The following is a 6489-nucleotide window of genomic DNA, read 5'->3' on the forward strand; positions in this document are numbered from 1 at the left end:
CAGCCATAAGAATTTAATTTCGGTGCGGTCTCGCTTTAACGCACGCTGTATGTTGTAGTAACGTTAATTATAAAAAATCTAACACAGCGTTGCAATTAAGAACTAATGTATCTTTCAATTTGCTGTCCAACCTGTATTTTTTAGTCAGTTTATGATTAGTTATTGATTAGATTAGGTGCCTCTCCAAGATGGCGCCGGACAGATCGCTTGAAGTTTGGCTACTATTCACATTGTATAACCACGATTTGTTGCCGCTACATATGCCCACATTTTCGAACAAACCCTATATGCATTGTGTAATAATGATGTTACAGACTGTCATCTGATGAAGTTTATGAAGGTTAGTCAAAAATTATATATCTTTTGCTGGTTTGTTACGCATCGCTAACCTTTGCTGCTGGTAAATGGCTTGGTGTTTTGGCTATTGTGGTAAGCTAATATATGGCTAATTGTGTTTTCGCTGTAAAAACACTTAAAAATCGGAAATATTGGCTGGTATTCACAAGATGTTTGTCTTTCATTTGCTGTACACCATATATTTTTCAGAAATGTTTTATGATGAGTATTTAGGTTATTGACGTTTGGTCTCTGTAATTATTCTGGCTGCTTCGGCGCTATTTCAGATTGCAGCTGCAATGTAGAACTGTGATTTATACCTGAAATATGCACATTTTTCTAACAAAACATATGCTTTACAATAATCTGTTTAGCAGACTGTCATCTGATGAAGTTGTTTCTTGGTTAGTGACTATTTATATCTTTATTTGGTCGAATTTGTGATAGCTACCTATGCAGAAAAAAATGGTGGGGAAAAAAAGTTGTGTCTTTTGCTATGGGGTTAGCTTAATAGAAATACATATTGTGTCTTCCCTGTAAAACATTTTGAAAAATCAGAAATGATGGCTGGATTCACAAGATGTTTATGTTTCATTTGCTGTATTGGACTTGTGATTTCATGAAAATTATATTATATGATATCCCTGTCGCGTTAGGCTGGCTATGCAAGTCAGCTTTTTTGAATGGGGGGGTCCGGGATCCTGGAGAGAGAAGCAGTAGAGGTTTTAAGTGACTATGCATATGATGATAACAACAGAGAGTAGCAGTGGTGTAAAGAGGGGGGCATGCACATGACAGTGATGAGGGAAAAAGATTTGATCCCCTGCTGATTTGTACGTTTGCCACTGACAAAGAAATTATCAGTCTATAATTTTATGGTAGGTTTATTTGAACAGTGAGAGACAGAATAACAACAAAAAATATCCAGAAAAACGCATGTCAAAAATGTTATAAAAATTGATTTGCATTTTAATGAGGGAAATAAGTATTGACCCCTCTCAATCAGAAAGATTTTCTGGCTCCAGGTGTCTTTCTACAGGTAACGAGCTGAGATTAGGAGCACACTCTTAAAAGGGAGTGCTCCTAATCTCAGTTTTCTACCTGTAATAAAAGACACCTGTCCCACAGAAGCAATCAATCAAATCAGATTCAAACTCTCCACCATGGCCAAGACCAAAGAGCTCTCCAAGGATGTCAGGGACAAGATTGTAGATCTACACAAGGCTGAATGGGCTACAAGACCATTGCCAAGCAGCTTGGTGAAGAAGGTGACAACAGTTGGTGGCGATTATTCGCAAATGGAAGAAACACAAAAGAAACTGTCAATCCCCGGCCTGGGGCTCCATGCAAGATCTCACCTAGTGGAGTTGCAATGATCATGAGAATGGTGAGGAATCAGCCGAGAACTAAACAGGAGGATCTTGTCAATGATCTCAAGGCAGCTGCGACGGACCATAGCCACCAAGAAAACAATTGGTAACACACTACGCCGTGAAGGACTGAAATCCTGCAGCGCCCGCAAGGTCCCCCTGCTCAAGAAAGCACATATACATGCCCGTCTGAAGTTTGCCAATGAACATCTGAATGATTCAGAGGACAACTGGGTGAACGTGTTGTGGTCAGATGAGACCAAAATGGAGRTCTTTGGCATCAACRCAACTTGCCGTGTTTGGAGGAGGAGGAATGCTGCCTATGACCCCAAGAAACCATCCCCACCGTCAAACATGGAGGTGGAAACGTTATGCTTTGGGGMTGTTTTTCTGCTAAYGGGACAGGWCAACTTCACCGCATCAAAGGGACGATGGACGGGGCCATGTACCGTCAAATCTTGGGTGAAAACCTCCTTCCCTCAGCCAGGGTATTGAAAATGGGTCGTGGATGGGTATTCCAGCATGACAATGACCCAAAACACACGGCCAAGGCAACAAAGGAGTGGCTCAAGAAAAAGCACATTAAGGTCCTGGAGTGGCCTAGCCAGTCTCCAGACCTTAATCCCATAGAAAATCTGTGGAGGGAGCTGAAGGTTCGAGTTGCCAAACGTCAGTCTCGAAACCTTAATGACTTGAAGAAGATCTGCAAAGAGGAGTGGGACAAAAAAATCCCTCCTGAGATGTGTGCAAACCTGGTGGCCAACTACAAGAAACATCTGACCTCTGTGATTGCAAAACATGACTTAGTACTTGGTGGCAAAACCCTTGTTGGCAGAGGGGTCAAATACTTATTTCCCTCATTAAAATGCAAATCAATTTATAACATTTTTGACATGCGTTTTTCTGGATTTTTTTGTTGATATTCTGTCTCTCACTGTTCAAATAAACCTACCATTAAAATTACAGACTGATCATTTCTTTGTCAGTGGGCAAACGTACAAAATCAGCAGGGGATCAAATACTTTTTCCCCTCACTGTAGTCTGGGTAGCCATTTGATTAGATGTTCAGGAGTCTTATGGCTTGGGGGTAGAAGCTGTTTAGAAGCCTCTTGGACCTAGACTTGGCGCTCCGGTACCACTTCCCGTGTGGTAGCAGAGAGAACAGTCTATGACTAGGGTGGCTGTAGTCTTTGACAATTTTAGGGCCTTCTTCTGACACCGCCTGGTATAGAGGTCCTGGATGGCCGTGCCCTCTTCACGACTTTCTTGGTGTGCTTGGACCATGTTACTTTGTTGGTGATGTGGACACCAAGGAACTTGAAGCTCTCAACCTGCTCCACTGCAGCCCTGTCGATGAGAATGAGGGCATGCTCGGTCCTCTTTTTCCTGTAGTCCACAATCATTTGTCCACAATCATTTGTGGCTTGCATGGAACCACTGGCACAGATCTTGAGAAGGGACCAATGGATCTGTGGGGTGGGAATACCGGGGAGCATGGGGATGACCACCAAATGCGTTTTTTTACATGGATGACATCAACATTTTATGCACTGACCTTTTATCCGTGGACAGGACCAACAGGTAGAGAACTGTGACAAGACAGAAGCCCAGTTATTTGGTTTATGGACAGACACCAACATGACAGGACTGCTTCCAACCGTAAAGATTATTATTTTCTCATCACTCATTTTGAAAAAACCTATACTAAAAACGTAGAAGTCAATCAATCCGCTATCGTTGACACAATGGAAAAATGTCATGTTTTGTAATTTGAAATGTTGAAGTAGTATGGGCGACTGAGAAAAACAAATTGGTACAATTAAAGACCAAGTGGCAAACAATAATGCAAGCACTAGGGATGGGAGCACGCGAGTCTGGGCAGAAGAGATGTAGTGATTGTTTGTAGGTGTCTGTAAATTGTTGTTCGTTTTTTGTGGAATGTAGAAAAAATGAATGAAGGGCGATGCACTGTTTGTGCAGTCCTGTATTTTGCCTCCTTTCATTTTCTTTTACCAAACAAAACATATACAACTTCGGCTGGATGGTGTGTGTGAGTGTGTCTGTCTGTGGTGTTTTCCCCACAGTCCCTGAAAACTTGGTGAGTTTCAGTGGGTACGGGGACCAGATGTGACAAAATGCACGGAGTGCGACTCTGGTTTCTCTTCATTACGCATAAGCCTTTTGCCTTTTACTAAAAACTTCTGTGAAGAGGAACACTTATAAGTTCAACTTATTTTTGGAGGGGCTTTGCTTCTGGCAGAGCCCGATATCTTGTTTCAAGAGAAATAAACAAAGACTGTTATGCTGGTGAATGAGGACCCAAAAGCGACGTAATAGAAACAGAGTCTTTATTCCAGTCTTAAACAAACAATGATTCTCCTGGATATTATCAAAGGTAAATCCAAAACAGGAAACTGAAATCCTCTCGTCAGTAGAGAGGAACGACTGGAGACGCGACCACAGACTGCAGGTCGCTTCAGGAAGGCACAGGCCGTAGCTGACATAGACACCTGCTCACCACGCAGCATCTGAAGAAGGCAAAAACACGACAGGGCGAACAAGGACACAGAACAGCAACATCAAACAAGAATCCGACAAGGACAGAAGCGGAAACAAGAGGGAGAAATAGGGACTCTAATCAGAGGGCAAAATAGGGGACAGGTGTGAAAGAGTAAATGAGGTCGTTAGGAGAATGAGAAACAGCTGGGAGCAGGAACGGAACGATAGAGAGAGAGAGCGGGAGAGGGAGAGAGGGAGGAGGAGAGAGAGGGATAGAAAGAGGGAAAGAACCTAATAAGACCAGCAGAGGGAAGCACAGGGACAAGACATGATGATCAAAGACAAAACATGACAAAGACGGTGCCTGCTGTGGAACTTAGGCTCTTTGAATAAAATAGTCCCTCTGGCAATTGAATTCAAGCCCGATGACTAGCATATTTTTCCAGGCTTAGAACAAAATAGACAGGCAATTGACTTCAAGCACGTTGACTGCCGTATTTGAGTTCAAGCCTGATGGCTGGCATATTTTCCAGGCTTGGACGATGAAAAGATGGGCTGCGTGCATATTGCAATGACCTTGGATAGTATCTTGTAGTCTACGTATTTTCTGGGCTTTGAACAAATAGTCGCACTGGACATAAAAAGCTAGTGACTTTTAATAAAAATGCCGGCAACTTTTAAGAAAAACGACTTGCCTGTCACCAGGTAAAAGTTGGGGGTGCATGGTGACATGAGGAGCCCACTTTGCCAAACTGCAGAGGTCTCCCAAGACCCCCGGTTGCCTGGTGGGGACAGAGGTGAATTTGTGGGTTGTCGCTTCTCTGCCTTTTGGCTAAGATCAAGCGATCGATGGTCGGGGGGCGCCTTTCCTTTTGATTTAAGTTTAATTTTGTATTTTGTTCAGATTTACTCGTGTTCTTGATTCTTGTCTTTTTGAAACTTGGTGAAGTGACCGTTGGAGGAACTTAGGCGTGGTCTGAGTTTTTCATTTTCCTTATTTCTTTACTTTTGTTAGTATGATGTCACGCCCTGACCTTAGATATCCTTTTTATGTCTCTATTTTGGTTTGGTCAGGGCGTGAGTTGGGGTGGGCATTCTATGTTTTGTGTTCTATGTTTTCTATTTCTGTGTGTTTGGCCGGATGTGGTTCTCAATCAGAGGCAGCTGTCTATCGTTGTCTCTGATTGAGAACCATACTTAGGTAGCCTTTTCCCACCTGTGTTTTGTGGGTAGTTGTTTTCTGTATTGTTAGTTTCCTTACAGAACTGTTCGTTTTCCTCTTTGTAATTTTTGGTTCTAGTGTTCTGATTTTAATAAAATATCATGAACACGTCTCACGCTGCGCTTTGGTCCAGTCATTCACAGGAAGAGGTTTGTTACATATGATCAGTTCTTGTTAGCATGTGTTTGCCTCCTTTCTTTTCAATATTTCTTCCCGCCGGCCCGCCCCACCATGTTTCCTTGGCTTCGTACAGTCCTTGGCCTCGTGAGCCTCGGAGAGGCAGAAACGGCATCTCCGTGTGCTACATGAAGTGAAAATTTGCCCGTAGGCCATGCATCGCTTGCAAAAGGGGAGCTGTCGGTCATAAAAATAGAGTCCCTCTGTCTGCCCCAGTAAGAAGAGTGCTGGGGGTGTACAAAACCCTCCAAACCACTCTGGAATGGCCTCCTCCCATTCCAGTACCCCAGTGAGTCCTTAATATAATGGGCTGAGGACATTACCTCATAGTTTCTGGACCAAAAATGAATATCCAAAACATCTAACAAGTGGTGGGTGTACATGTGCACAGTCACCACCCGGAAGTTCTTTCTAAACAGGCATGCCACATTTTAAAATCTTTACAAGGTGTAACGGCTGTCTAATTCCTCCTCCTCGGATGAGGAGAGGCGAGAAGGATCGGACCAATACGCAGAGTGGTTAGTTTCCATAGTGATTTAATAATTAACAAAAACAATATGCGATACAAAATAAGTACCGTGACAGTCCTGTGTGGCGAAACACTGACACAAGAACAAACACCCACAAAACACACGTGAAACCCCGGCTGCCTTAGTATGATTCTCAATCAGGGACAACGATTGACAGCTGCCTCTGATTGAGAATCATACCAGGCCGAACACACCAAAACCCTAACATAAGAAAATCACACATAGACAGCCCACCCAAACTCACGCCCTGACCAACTAAATAAATACAAGAAAAAGGAAAAACAGGTCAGGAACGTGACATAACCCCCCCTTAAGGTGCGAACTCCGGGCGCACCAGCATAAAGTCTTAGGGAGG

The 6489-nt window shown here is 43.2% G+C and overlaps 1 non-coding gene across 1 annotated transcript; it reads left to right on the forward strand.

Annotated features, from left to right (window-relative positions):
• The first annotated feature begins 3853 nt into the window (after window positions 1-3853).
• LOC111956383 (U5 spliceosomal RNA) lies at window positions 3854-3970 on the forward strand. Its single transcript, XR_002876261.1, has one exon. It is a non-coding gene; the product is annotated as a U5 spliceosomal RNA (small nuclear RNA).
• Window positions 3971-6489: the final 2519 nt, after the last annotated feature.

Source organism: Salvelinus sp. IW2-2015, linkage group LG3 (assembly GCF_002910315.2).
Source record: "Salvelinus sp. IW2-2015 linkage group LG3, ASM291031v2, whole genome shotgun sequence".
Lineage (NCBI taxonomy): Eukaryota > Metazoa > Chordata > Actinopteri > Salmoniformes > Salmonidae > Salvelinus > Salvelinus sp. IW2-2015.